Source organism: Miniopterus schreibersii, assembly GCF_964146895.1.
Source record: "Miniopterus schreibersii genome assembly, chromosome: 8".
Lineage (NCBI taxonomy): Eukaryota > Metazoa > Chordata > Mammalia > Chiroptera > Miniopteridae > Miniopterus > Miniopterus schreibersii.
Genome location: NC_138109.1, coordinates 82890277 through 82905548, shown reverse-complemented (window position 1 = coordinate 82905548; position 15272 = coordinate 82890277).

Below are 15272 nucleotides of genomic sequence, written 5' to 3'. Positions count from 1 at the left end.
TGACAATATCAAATAAACTTGCTTTTGAAAAGACAGAGTGTAACCAGAACTGCAGGAGGTAAATGGCATCTCAGTAGAACCTGCTGAGTCATCATTTTTCACAAGTTCAACTCCCTGTTCCCCACCGATGTCACTACCAAGAGCAGAGATCTCTACAAGAAATTGTACATCTGGTTAGATAAGAAATACTAGAGGACAAATTTGTCATTTTAGAAAATAATTCAGGACTGTGACAGGATATGTTCTATTTCAACCTTGGAGAGGTCAATAACTGATAAACATGTCCAGATTATGGAGTATAAAAGCATTTCTTCATCTAAACTCTCAGCTTTCTAATTACATGTACAGGATTTCAACGGCAGTCACCTCCTGATCTGAAAAAGCCAGTCAGTAGCTGCTGTGATAAGGGCCCAATCTACAGGGTGTGGATAGAGTGGCGTGGAGTGAATGAATCAGTCCTAAATTACTCTGCCAAAGGACGACATGTAGTGTAAAAACATCATCTGTGTCAGGGAGCAAAGGTGATTTTCCAGTACCCAGGAGACACAAAGGAAAGCAATGCACAGCAAGAAGAGGGTGTTACTGAAAGAGGTCTTCACACCATTTTTGCCCCAGCACTTTCCTCATTTTGTAAATCAATTGTGACAAATCCTGATAATAAGATATTTGCTTTAGCAGACAAAAGTTTTTCTGTAAATTAAAATTTTTAATTAAATTTTTTTATTGCATAATATTTTTAAAGGTCAGTTTTCAAAGAATAAATATGCATAGCAAACTTCAGTTTTCTACACAAATTTTGATACATTAACTGAAATGCTTGGTAAATCAGGTTAGATTCACCCTCGCCTCATTTTCTGGTAAATCCAAATGTTTTATATGTAGGCAAAATAGTAGATTTAAAAAAATCTATCATTGCTTTCACATGACATAACTATATTAAAAGGTAAGGGCTTACGTACTTTTTAAAAAAAAATGTTTTTATTGATCTCAGAGAGGAAGGGAGAGGGAGAGAGAGAAACCTCAATGAGAGTCATTGATTGGCTGCCTCCTGCACGCCCCCTACTGGGGGGGAATCAAGGGTAATCTCCTGGATCATAGGTCAATGCTCAACCGCTGAGCCAGGCCGGCCAGGCCAGCTTACACACTTTTAAACTCATTAATTTCTTACTATACTTCATGTTCTATGTACTTACTGTTGTTACTTGCTGAACTAATTTTCAAAAATTAATGTTTTTCAATCATTATGGGGTTTTTTAGTTAAATATATCAACTCCAGAAATATTGCTAATCTAGAGCAGCTAAGGTTCTCCACAGTCAAGGTTGACACTCTCCCACTGAACCATGACAACAGCAGGGAGTATCTCAAGGTTTTTTGAATAAATTCTCTCTGTTCTGGTTTTAAATTCATTCACTGTCTGATTAATGTTCTTTCACCATGTATTGTGTGCTAAGCTCTGTGCTAGGTCCTAAGGATACAACAATGAACCAAACAAAATCCCTGCCCTAAGGTAGTTTACGTCCAGTTCATAAAATAGCTTTCTGCTTAATTGACCCATTGGTTGGCAGTGGTGACAATTTGGTAGCTGGCACCCTAACCCCAGGCCTTTGCTCATATCCTTCCTCTTCTTGTAATGCAAGGGTTGTCTTTCATATCGAGAGCCAAAGTTTCATCTTCTGCATTACTTAGTATTCCGGCATCCTCAGTGATGAGCGCATCTTTATTTCTCGAGTTGTTAGTGTGTATTTTCTGATATCCACTCCACCGGGTACACTGATGGAACAGAGCTGTGAATCCCCAAGGCACAGCTAAGCCAGGAGCGGATGGGTCTCCCCTGTAAGGGGACACGGGGTTAGAAACCCTCTGTAACTGGACAGTAGTAAGTGGGGACAAGAGCAAGGGGGAGGTAAGGGGAGTAAAAGCCACACCCTCGGCTACAGTAATCAAAGCACAATGACGGGAACTAGTTTACCTGAAAAGCGGTTACCCTGCTGCCTGGTGAAGACGGACGGGAGGGCAGCCAGAAGTGGAAGTCTGAGACTGACTTAGGGCCTATTCCAGTAGTGAGAGACGCAAGTGGCTGCAACCAGGGGACAGTGGGGACAGTGAAGCTGGATATCAAGAGATGGTTTGAGACCTACTTGGAAGCAGCACTTAGCAGCAGGTAAATTGCAGCGGTTGAAAGGAAATGGCTCATCAAAGTTTTCCTCCAGCGTTGCAGCGCCTGGGCGAGTGGACAGGCTACCCCTCTGCCGCAGAGCGGAGGCAGCGCAGGCCGGGCGGGAAGTGGGTGTCAGGACCCGCGGTCCGAGGGAAGCACCGGGCAGGCGCTGGGTGTGCGCTCGGGAGCTGGGGACAGGGCTGGCAGGGCTTAGGCATCTGGGTGTTTGCCACGGGAGCGAATGAGATCGCCTGCGGGAGGCGAGAAGAGAGGGCCTAGAGGAGAGCCCAGAGGTCCCCACTTCAGGGCCAGCGGGTGCCAAGGACCAACAAGCAGCCAAAGAGAGGAGCCTACACAACAGCCAAGAAGCAGGGGAGGGAGCGGTCGGCGCCGGGAAGGGAGCGCTTCGAGGGGGAGGAACTGCATAAACGCAGCAGATCTCACGGAGACCCAGCGAGGCGAGGACTGACCTGGCCTTGGAGTTGGCGAGACGGGGCTCTCTGGGCATCTTAGCAAGAGAGTGCTCACGGGGCGGTGACAGTGGAAGCCAGCGGAGTGGCTCGAAGAGGAAGCGGCACAACTTTTGGCTGCAAGATCGTGACAATAAAAAAGCGTAGATATTTTTCTTATTAATAAAACTTACCGAAGTATAGTTTACATATAATCACCCATTTTAATCATAAAATCAAAGGATTCTGACAAGTGTATATACTCATGGAACCACTGTCCCAATCAAAATATCAAGCACTTTCTTTGTCCCAGGAATCCATTGATTTTTTTATGTTACTGTAGATTGCTTTTGTCTGTTCTAGAATGTTATATAAACGGAATCAGGCAATATGTGTTTTATATGTTTGCCCTTTTTTACTTGGCATGTTTTTGAGATTCCTCCATGTTGTTACATGTGTCAGTTCATTCCTTCTTAATGCCAAGTAGTATTTTGTTGCACAAACATACTCGTTTAATCACCCCTCGCCTCAGGGACGTAGTTAAGTGGAACCTGTGCTGTGACGGCAAGACTAATTCAGCATTTCTGCACGTGATACAGAGGGAACTAGGCCCACAGTAATTAACACAGTGTGGCTGTGGCTCAGAAACAGACATACAAACCAACAGGATAAAATAGTGTTTAATAATAACCGTGAGAAACGGGGGGAGCTGCCGTGTGACCCCTGTGACACCTCGACGCAGGGAGAGGGATGGAATCACGGGCGTTGGGGCAACTGGCTGTCTTCTGGGAAAAATACGTCTCTACTTCATATCCCAAACAAACTTCAGGTAGATTAAAGGCCTAAACTTAAACAACAACAACAACAACAAAAAACGCTATGCCTTAAAAAAATAAAGGTTAGAAGTGTGAGAAGAAAACATCAGAGTACACATTTTAAATCCCTGAGTGAGAAAGGACTTCTCAAGCAAAAGATCCAGAAGCCATAAAGTAGGAGTTTACAGAGTTGATTCCATCATTTTTTCTACGGTAGAAAATAATTGCAACATAGAGTATGTATATAACAAAGTCATGGTGTCCCTAAGATGTGTCTCAGGAGAGGCAGTCAGTCCCTGTATCCTGGGGTTGGGGCAGGGGCTGGGTGGATGGCCTCTCAGGGCCGTTGGCCCCATGGTTCTGTGATGCCACAGGGACTAGAAGGCTCCCTGACCAAGACCCAAAGGCCAAGTCCTCCTTCCACCTCTGCACTGCACAGGTGGAAATGGGCACTGAAGCATGTGCTGCTCCCTGCTCTGGGTGCTGAAGGTGAGAAAATGAAAGGAAAGTGATGCTTTTGGAAGGTAGCCGTCTATCCAGAAGGCAAGCACTGTAAACAAAAAGCTGCTGGGGGGCGAGGGGGGTGCAGGCTCAGCGTCTTCAATGCAGAGGGACAGGTTTGGGGGGATGGTAATTCTGGAACTGGGTGACTTAGTCTCACAGAGCCATTCCGTTCTCTTCACCGCTTTTTGTCCATGTTAGTTTTGTTTAATCATTGCAACCGTAATTCTCCCTAACTAGGGATTACCTTTGTTTGACTGTACAGAACTTATAAAGCTCTTCTAAGAGTCTTTATTTTGATAATGACATCTGCTAAGAATTAGCTAGTGTTTTCTATAGTACCTGCAATGCTTTTAAATAGTACAGCTCAAAAATATCTCACAAAATGAGCACACTCCTGTGTTCAGCACCCAGATGAAGAAATAGAATTCTCCCCGCACCCTAGAAATTACAGTCCCTGCCAGGGAATACTCTCCTCTGCCTTCTACAGACCTCAGAGGGTTTTAACTGTTGGACTCGTTACACTTTGAGTGTAAATATGTGTGGAGCCCATGATGAATCTCTTTTAAATGACCCACTTACCTTGGAGGAAAGCTCTGTGGACACAGGCTAACCGAGAATTCTCACCCCGTTTGGTTATTTCTTTCTCTCGCCTGCTCTTTTCTCTTGGGTGTTAAAAAAGCCTACTACATAGGAGCATCCTGCCACCAGGTGAGCAGGGCCTTCTCTTTATGAGCTATTCAGCCAGTTTTGTTATGACCTTGAATAAAGCTCTTGGCGAGGCTTCTTTGCCACTACATTTGAGAAGAAATGAAAATAAATCAAAACCAGAACTAGGGCCCGGCCGGGTGTGGCTCAGGGGTTGAGCATCAACCTAGGATCCAGGCGATCGGGGTTGATTCCTGGTCAGAGCACATGCCCAGGTTGCGGGCTCGATCAATGACTCTGTCATCACTGATGTTTCTGTCTCTCTCTCTCCCTCTCCTTTCCTCTCTCTGAAATCCATAAAGATATATTTAAAAAACAAACCAAAAAAAACAAACAAAAAAACCCACCAGAGCTAGGGTGGGAGTCCTAGAGGGGAAAAGCTGAACAGTTGCTTCGTTTGTATTAGTAGGAACTGCTAAGCCAGCAGCCAGGTGGCTCACAAGAGAGAGAATACCCAAAGAAAAGGGAAGGCACTTGTCTTCCGACCGCCCTCCCAACCCTGCTCCCTCCTGTGGCTCTCCATGCTCATTTTGAGCAGAGCCCTTCTAGGTTCTCGTCTGCAACTTGGGGAGGTTCTTCTGTGACCGGGTCAGGCAAGGTACTGACATAGATCACATCACATGCTACATAGTGCTTTCATGATAGAAATTTCCTAAACTGGCTATGTGCTTATTTAATCCTCTCAACAATCTGATGGTGTCAATGTCCTCATTTTACAGGTGACAAAACTGAGACAGAGATCTTTTGCAAGTTGTCAATGGTGACAAAGAGCCAGAGTTCCCGCTACACTGTCTGGCTTGCCTGTGCTCTCAGCCACCACACTGCACTCAGTATAGTAGAGGTGTTTCGGGCAGCAGGAATGGCACCAAGTGTTAGGCCCATGGAGTCAGACCCGACCTGGGCTCAGCAACCCCGGTACTTGAGTTCTGGCTAGGAAAGAATTCAGAGGCAAGACTCAAACTATAAAAGAAAGTTTATTTGGAAACTCACAGAGGTAGATGAAGTGATTTGTAGAAGAAATGGGCTCAGGAAACAAGTTATAGAGGCGAAGGAAGGGCCCTTGGAGTTTGGAGTGAGGAAGGCAATGGTAAGGTGCCTGGGGGGATGTGGAAGGGGGAGAGGAAGACACGGACCTTATCCCAGGAGGGAGAGAACACTGGGTCCTCCTAAGGGTTTTAAGGGTGGAGATTTTAGGGGAAGTCCCAGGGGAAGATCTCAATAGAATTTTCAGTAGCTTTCTAGGTGTGCTCTTTCAGGGTCATAGTCTCCACTGACTGACTTCTCAGCCCCAGGGCAAGGGGTCACTATTCAATGCAGCTGGTCCTGAGGCAGCCTTGGTGTAGCTTGTCTGGTTTTGTTGCTCTTCTGGGCCTGGAGCTGAGAGACAACTGAGGCCTAGAAGTTATCTCTAGGGAGGAAAGCTCAGGGGATCCAAACTGCATGACCAGCAATACGATAGGGAAGGAAAGGTCGCCCTGGGGGCGAGGTCCCACCCTACAGTTGTCTTTTGCTAGGCACCTGGGGTTTCTGCCCTGGTGACCTCTGTACCTGGCCCACTGTCCTTGCTCTGCCCATGCCTGTCTACTGCCTCCAGAGGGATGGAACACGTTCAAGACAGTCTCTGAGTAAGATTACTCCTTGTCTTGAAGACTCCTTGCTGTTCAGGTTGATGTGTGAAGGCTCCTGTGTACCAGTGTGTTAGTGTCCGTGCTGGTGGCTGAGGGTGGCCGTGTCTTAGCAGTCGGGGCTCCTTTCATGGAGGAAAAGGAAAGGATGAGCTCAGCGGCAGAGGACTCTCAAGGTAAGGATCGGGTTCCACGTGGAATGGTGGGCTCGGAGGGCAAAAGGAGGTGGGCACGGGGTCATGGGGACCACATTCCTCATGAGGACAGAAGACGAACGTGACCCGGGTTCTGTAAGGCCCTTCAGATCCTACTGCCCCGCAGCCTTCCTGTGTGGGGGTCGTCCTGTTTATGAGTGGGACTCACTGGCTAGTGTGGGTCACCAAGCTGACAACACTTTTCCAGGCTTGGAAACAAGATACTGGGTACAATCTGGGTAATTCCTGTGACTGCAGTTCATCGTGCTGAGTAAAATATTATGTACAGCTGGGGGAACAACTATAAAAAACAATAGCCACGAAATGTTCTAGTGAGCAAGGACACTGCACTCCTCACATATGCAGAACCCGGGGCCCTGCAGTTATAGGATGGCTCATATTTATGGAGTGAAATGGGAGAGCTGGGTCCTTCAATTCTTTGGAAGAGCATCTGCGGTAACCTACTCATTGTGGCGATATTTTCTAGCTCAGACGTTTATGGGCTGTTATCAAAGATTGCTCAAAGGTTATTATCGAATACAGCTCTATCTCTTAGACAACCAAATGTGTTGCCTGGCAACAGTTTCCTTGTTGACTTTATATCTCTTCTTTTCACTGTTTTTATGACTTCAGCAAAGCTTCCCAATTCTGTTCCTCCTACACAGAATAAGTCCCTTTATGTCCCTGAGCCATCAGGCAGCAGGACTGAGAGATTCATCAGGCTTCATTATAAGATAAGAAGTTGGCGTTTCAACTTTGGTTTGAATTTGAAGCATTATGGGGCAAATTCCAGTAGAGTTTTGAAATCCTGCCTGTGAGGACTGTGGCACAACTCGCGTTTATAGCGAGGAAGCAATAGTGAAACCTCACGTTCGGCTCCAGATTCATGTGCTGGAAGGAGTTTGGTCACAACTGAATTTTTCTGGAGAGCAGGGAAAGTGTGGTGCTTTAAATTTCCAACACAAGGCAACAAGGCATGTTTTATTTTTTTTTTAGTGGTAAAAATGGAAGATTCTTAAATAGTTGCAGTGCAAACTTGCAGGGCACTGAGAACTTACTGTACATGCAGCCAGGCCGGTCTGAGCCCAGAGGAAGTGCTGATCGTCTGCAGCTGCCCCTGAGGACGCCAGCTCCTCCCGCCAGAGGTCTCTCCATCCCCTGGCCAACGCCTGAAATTCATGGCTAAACTACACCCTGTCACCTTAAAACTTTAAGTCTTCTTTAAAATGATCATGGTTCTCGGAATAATAGTCCTTAGTTATCACTTATATCATACTGAAGACCAGTCACCAAATCTTTGTAGGACTAAGGACCTGAGAACAAGGCCCTGAGAACACTGGGCTCTGTGAAAAATGACAGGCCCTAAACACAGACTTTGAAAAAGCACTGGCCTAGCCGGTGCAGACCCGGGCGTCCTGTCCCTGTGACTCCCGCAAACACCGCTGCACAGACACCACACAAGTACAGACTTGTTTTACCCCCCTCTCTGCAGCGCCGGCCCTCCCACCCTCACTAACCGCAGAGTGGTCAAGAATTATAGACTTTTCCCTGAATCCTTTGTTTATGCTCATAACAGAAGATCAAAACACATTGAGCAGAACTGATGAAACTGAAAGAAACAGATAAACCCACTGTTACAGTTAGAGGTTTCAACACGTATGGCTCAATAAGTGATAGAACAAGCAGAGAGAAAATCTTTAACCACAGAACAGCGCAACGCCTCGAATCAAACCAACCTAACCGAACTGCCTAGGGCACTTCGCCCAACATAAGAACGCGATTCTTCCCAAGACACGGGTCATCTTTCTTTTCTTTTCCCCCCAGTTTATTCTGCTCATTAGATTCCACATATGAGTGAGATCATGTGGTGCTTGTGTCTCTCTGCCTGGCTTATTTTGCTTAACATAATCCTCTCCAGGTCCCTCCATGCTGTCCCAAAGGGTACGAGACCCTTCCTTTTTACAGCTGCATAGTATTCCACGGTGTGAATGTCCCACAGCTTTTTATCCACTCACCTACTGATGGGCACTTGGGCTGTTTCCAGATCTTAGCTATTGTAAACTGTGCTGCTGTGAACATAGGGGAGCATATATTCTTTCTGGTTAGTGTTTCAGGATTCTTAGGATATATTCCTAGATGTGGGATCACTGGGTCAAATGTCAGTTCCATTTTTAATTTTTTGAGGAGCCTCCATACTGCTTCCCACAGTGGCTGCCCCAGTCTGCACTCCCGCCAGCAGTGCACAGGGCTCCCTTTTCTCCACACCCTCGCCAGCGCTTGTTGTTTGTTGATGTATTTATTGATGGAGCCATTCTGACAGGTGTGAGGTGATAACCTCACTGTCATTTTAATTTGTGTCTCTCTGATTAGTGATGTTGAGAATTTTTTCATTCCTCTCTTGGCCATCTGCATGTCCCTCTTTGGAGAAGTAAGACATAGTTATTTTTCAAGGCACACATTCTCTTCTGGCCCCAAGATAGACCATATTTGGGGTCACACAACAAGTCTCAATATATTTAAAATGATGTAAATCATACAAAGTTTTTTCTTCTGACCTCAATAGAATTAAATTAGAAATCATGAACAGAAAGATATCTGAAAAAAACTCCAAATACTTAGAAACTAAACACTGTACTTGAAATTAACCCATGAGCTACAGTATAAATAAAAAGAGAAATAAAAAAGTATGTTGAACTGGATTTTATTTATTTATTTTGAATTATATTTTTAAAATGAAAAAAATTAAAATATGTGATATGCAGCTAAAGTAGTGTTTAGAAAGAAATTAATCCCACCCAATGCCTATAATGAAAAAAAAAAGGCCTCAAATTGATGACCTGCTCTTGCACCTGAAGGAACAAGAGGAGGAAAAAAACACAAGCCAATTAAGCAAAAGAAAAGAAATGTGCTGAAATCAACCCAACAAAAGCAGAAATAGAGAAAATTAAAAGCCAAAAGCTAGTTTTCGAGAATATAAATAAAATCGACGAACCCCAGCCAGGCTGATCAGAACAGAAAGAGAGTGTGCAGGTTACGAAGACCAAGACCAGACAGAAGACACCACAGCAAACTCCACAGACAAGGAGACAGGAAACCTTCAAATTAGAACATGCGACAGCTTTGATTACATATGTTTATTGAAGTATAAAACTACTGAAGCTCTTCAAGAATAAATTGATAATCTGACTATACTATATCAGTCAAAGGAACTGAGTTTGTCGTTAAACACCTTCCCACTGAGGAAACTCCAGGTCCAGATACCTTCCACTGTTGAATTCTATCAGACACTTAAAGAATAAATAAGACCAGTTCTGCACGAGCTCTTTCAGATGGCGAAACTAGATAAAGACGGAAACCTTTTGTAAACTCAAGCACACCGTCCATGCCCTTTCCCTTTCCAGAAAGCTGATCCCACCTCCCGCACCGGTGGAAATGCTGCTTGGCCTTTGAGTCCTCTGTCACACGTGCCCGTCCCCGGCCCGCGTGGTTCCCTGACGGGGCCCTGCCCTTGCCCGCATTCCTGACCCTGTCGCTCTTCGCTCGCGCCTCCTTTAGGAGTCACCAGAGGCTTCCATTGGCACGGCGTCTCTGCGTTAGAGCTGCCGGCAGATGGTAAACTCCTTGAGGGCAAAACCTGCTTCTTACTTATTTTTGTACCTTCCTCAGATCCTAGTAATTTAAGTAAAATGTAAAACAGGCCATGAAAAGTACTATGATACCAAGGGTGCTGTACCAGGCCTGTTGGAGCATGAAGAAAAGAAAGATGAATTCTGGTTATGGGTCTTCGCTCAGTCTCCTAAGAGAAGGCATTGAACCAAGCCTGCCCGTTAAGACTAAATTTATTATCTCGCCAACTCTCTTACGATTGATTATATGTGAAAGCATTTTAATGATGTGTGTACTTATTCCGACGTCTTAGCTTGGAAGTTTTCTCACTGATTTTTATATTCTTAACACTTACACGTTGAATCTTTGTTAAATGAGCGAGGGAGAAAATTAACAAACGAACAAATGAATGACTGAATGAGTGAGTGAGTGAATTAGGGAACCACGTCCAGTGGCCAAATCGGGATTTAAATTGAGTCTGCACTGTGAGGTGGAGACTCTGAAATGACATGCTGGTCTCCCGCTTCGATGTCTACACTCAGTTCAAAGGAAACCTTCCTAGATCTTTCTCCCGTGAACCCGGAACAGCCATGGGAAGTCTGAGGGAACTGTTACGTCGTGGGGATTTGATTAGGTGCACAGAGTCAGTAGAGGTCAACTCTGTCTGTTAATCACATACTTACTGGATGGAGCCGGGTCTCAAGTTGAACTGTCCATAACCATAAGCTGCTGTTATTTTTAGTGTGTTATTTTTTTGTTTGCAGGCAGTATTATCAAGATGATTAAACTAGGGAATGGTGCTTATGAGGTGTATCACTGGAAAAAGTTACGCTTGAACATATGTCTATCCAAATAGCTGATTTTGATCTTTTCCTTTCCTGCTGTCATCCAGTTCTGTCACCTGGGCAGTGGGTGATACCTGATCACTGTAGGAACTAGATTCAATGACTCAGAAGTTCCTTTCCAGTCCTATGACATTATGTGAGACAACATTGGTTATCTACAAGTGATCTGATCTTAGTGCTGGGACAGATTGTCACCCAGCTCTATTTACTTACTTATGCTTTAGTGGCACCAGGAACAGAATATCCAGAAGTAAATCACAGAGGAGCAGCCTGGCCCCCCTGGCTGCACAGGTTAAAGGAAAAGTCCCATCTGGACTGGTCCCAGCACATTGAAACAGTGCTGGCCACTCCTGGAAATACCCACGATCAGAAAGAAAAAACCTTTCCTTTCAGAAGGAAGGGGTGTCGCACGGGGGCCTTTCCGGGTCTGTGACAGAACACCTTCTGAGTGCTAAGCATTTTTATGGTAGTTATTTTGACTCCTCTCTGGACCTACAAGTAGGTGTCATCAGCTCAGTTTTACCAGTGAAGAGGCTGAGGTTCAGAGTGTAGATGTGACGAAGCCGGCCTCAAACCGGGCCTGACTCCAAACCCGGGCTCTTGGCGCGATCCCTCTGCACCCCTCCGTGAGCAAGGAGTGGGTACAGACGGACAGGCCTGCGGGAGGAGGGAGAGGAGGCGCAGCCACCACTGGCCACTTTTGATCGAGGTCTCGAAAAATGATGGCGTTTAAGTTGTTCCCACTGGATCTTTACAGTTCTTGGGAGTAGAGATCCTCTCCTTTGCCTGTTACTGGATGAAAGGGGCCCATTTGCCTGCACACGTCAAAGCCCAATAAGACACAAGCCTAATGCTCTAAAAACTGGCTCCAGGAAGGGGATGGGTCACATAGGGGGGCGTCATTAATCACGGTGACTACGGGAGGTGGGGTGGTGGCTCTGCTGATGGACCGGGGCCAGGGTGGGGGTAGCCGATCATTGTATCAGGCCCTGGTGTCAGCCAGGGTGCTCTTAAGACTGGTGCTGCCCGGAACCCAGTGGCAAGTTCCTCTGCAGTTACATGCCTGCGTTTCAAAATAGTGTGGAGCTTTTCCAATAGGAAATCCCCAGTTTTCAGCAACCACCTGCCCACGTTCTCCACACTGACAGCTACCAGGTCACCCTGAGTAATGGCCTCATCCTTGCCACATCCCACCTGTCCCAGCCCCTCCGCTAACCCAGCCTTGCTATTTGTTATTCATAACTCTCAGTTGCAAGTTCTTGAAACTTGATTTAAACTGGATTATGAGGAAAGAAAGGGGGGATTACCTGAAGCTTGGCTACCACAGAAATGGTAGAGGTGTGGCAGCCTCGGAAAGCCCTTCCCTGAGACCTCAGGTGAGCCCCGGCTCCTCCGGGCTGGTTTCCTTCCGTGTGCCAGCCTATTTCATCACACCGGCTTTCTTCACAAAACAGGAAAAACACTTTCAGATCCTTGTGACCAAGGAGGAACCCGGGCCTGAGGTGGGGCCCAAACAAGCCGACGGGGCGACGTTTCCCTCCCAGGCCCGGGGCTGGGCCACCTGGCCACAAGGCTCGGGCCGAGGGGCAGTGTCCCTGAAGAAAGGGGCTGCTGTCCTGTGTGAGGAGGCCTGACTGTCCACCGTCCTGCCCCCTGGGGGCATCACTGGGGTCCGGCCAGCGGCTCTCCAGAGCCCGACGGCCTAGGCAGGACTTCAGTCCTCAACATGAACTTTATGTCAGCAATGCTATTTAGAAGTTACAATCACTAACTCACAAGTGTATCTTTAAGTCTTAAATATTTATTTTGAATATTATTCTGGTGCTGAAAAAAGGCAAAGTGATGACATGTGAACAAATTTGGACATAAAGGAGGGTCGTTTGAAGAAGGCGGCGCGAGTGAGCTGGAAGCTGCAGGGCCCCCATGAAAACGGGGCCCACCCCCGGGTCCCCCCGGAGCTCGCCCGGGGAGGGCAGCCCGAGCGGGGGGGGGGGGGGGCACCTGCCCGCGGGCCGGGGGCCGGGGGCGGGCGGGCTCCTGGCTCGGGGGAGGCCCAGCGAGTTCGCCCTGGGTGCTCGCGCCCGCATCTGTCTCCCTGAGGCCCCGCCGTGCGAGGGGCCGCGCGGTGCCCGAGGGCGGTGCTGGTGCTGCGGGGGGTCGGGCGGTGCTGCGGGGAGTCGGGCGGTGCTGCGGGGGCCCGGGCGGTGCTGCGGGGGCCCGGGCGGTGCTGCGGGGGGCCCGGGCGGTGCTGCAGGGGCCCGGGCGGTGCCCGAGGGCGGTGCTGGTGCTGCTGCGGGGGGTCGGGCGGTGCTGCGGGGAGTCGGGCGGTGCTGCGGGGGCCCGGGCGGTGCTGCGGGGGGCCCGGGCGGTGCTGCGGGGGCCCGGGCGGTGCTGCGGGGGTTCGGGCGGTGCTGCGGGGAGTCGGGCGGTGCTGCGGGGAGTCGGGCGGTGCTGCGGGGGGTTCGGGCGGTGCTGCGGGGGGCCGGCCGGTGCTGCGGGGGGTCGGGCGGTGCTGCGGGGGGTCGGGCGGTGCTGCGGGGGGCCGGCCGGTGCTGCGGGGGGTCGGGCGGTGCTGCGGGGGGTCGGGCGGTGCTGCGGGGGGTCGGGCGGTGCTGCGGGGCCCGGCCCGCGCCCGACCTGCCCGGGGCTGCTGAGGACTCCCCCCCCCCTCCCCCGTCCTAAGCCAGGTTCCAGGGACGGGAGCATCCCCGCCCCCCCCCCCAGCTCGGGGGCGCGCCCTCCTGCCTCGAGCACCCGCACCGGGCAGCGGGTCCCTCCGCGCCTCCCCTCGGGCCGGCTCCTCAGCCCCCCCCCCCCCGCAGACACAGCCCATCCCCCTGCGGGCCGCCCGGAGCCGCCGCTCCTCCCCCCTAAACCCAGGCGGGGGGGCGCAGCAGTGACCGCGGGCCCCGGGCACAGGAACCGCGGACCAGGGGCCGGGTCGGGTCGGGCAGGGCCCCCCCCCCGGGGCCCGGACGTTTCCCCGCGGGGCAGATTCGAAGCCGGGCGCAGGCGCCGGGGAGAGGGGCGATTTGCTCGCTGGGGACCGGGTTTCCGCCTGGCGGCTGGAGGTGGGCACCGGGCGGCAGAGGGGATGCCCGTCCCTCCCGCCCGTGCGTCAGGGCACCCAGTGCCCCCGTGACCGCGGGGGCGGCGGGAGGACGCGGCTGCGGGCGACAGGGAGCGAGTCCCGCGCGGCCGAGACGAGCCGAGTCTGGGAGCCGGGCAGCTGTTGCGTTTCACCGACTTGGAGCCCGCTTCCCTGGTGCCCTAGACTAGCTCAGAATTAACACCGAGTGGGCAGAAACCCCTTCGGACCTTGTTTAAACAGCTTCCTGGCTCAGGGGGCCGGGCCTGGGCCTCGGCTGCAGCCCCACAGCTCCTGGGGCTGCGGCTGCTGCGGGGGCGGGGGTGCGGGGGTGAGGGTGGGGGGCGGGGGTGAGGGTGGGGGTGCGGGGGTGAGGGTGGGGTGCGGGGGTGAGGGTGGGGGTGCGGGGGTGAGGGTGGGGGTGCGGGGGTGAGGGTGGGGGTGCGGGGGTGAGGGTGGGGCGGGGGTGAGGGTGGGGGGCGGGGGTGAGGGTGGGGGGCGGGGGTGAGGGTGGGGGTGCGGGGGTGAGGGTGGGGGTGCGGGGGTGAGGGTGGGGCGCGGGGGTGAGGGTGGGGCGCGGGGGTGAGGGTGGGGGTGCGGGGGTGAGGGTGGGGGTGCGGGGGTGAGGGTGGGGGTGCGGGGGTGAGGGTGGGGGTGCGGGGGTGAGGGTGGGGTGCGGGGGTGAGGGTGGGGGCGCGGGGGTGAGGGTGGGGCGCGGGGGTGAGGGTGGGGCGCGGGGGTGAGGGTGGGGGTGCGGGGGTGAGGGTGGGGCGCGGGGGAGGGTGGGGCGCGGGGGTGAGGGTGGGGGGGCGGGGGTCGGGGCGACGACACCCCACTGGAGCAGCCCTGACTCGGGAGGCAGAGCTGGCTGCCCTGCAGAATCCTAGGCAGCTGGTCCACCCTGGAGTCACATAACACTCCCAGCCCAAGTGTTGTTACTGAACTAAACAGGTTCTTTTGCCTACAGTCATCAAAGCCCAATAAAACGTGAATAGAAGTTTCGGGCAAAGAAAGTAAAGGTTTATTTAAGGACTTGGCGCCAGGCCTGGAGACGCAGGGGAGCTAGGGCTCTAAGGTAGGGCTCCCAGGGGCTTTCGGGGGCGTCATCAACCACGGCGACTAAGGGGTGGGGTTGTGGGCTCCAGGGCTTGGGTGGGGCCAGCCAGGGAGTAGCTGATCACTGTGGAAGTCCTGACACACACAAGCGTACAGCCATGGCTTTGTTCTGTCTGGTTTCGTGAGGGTGTGGGCCGTAGGTCCTTCCACTTTGTCCCGTCTGGGG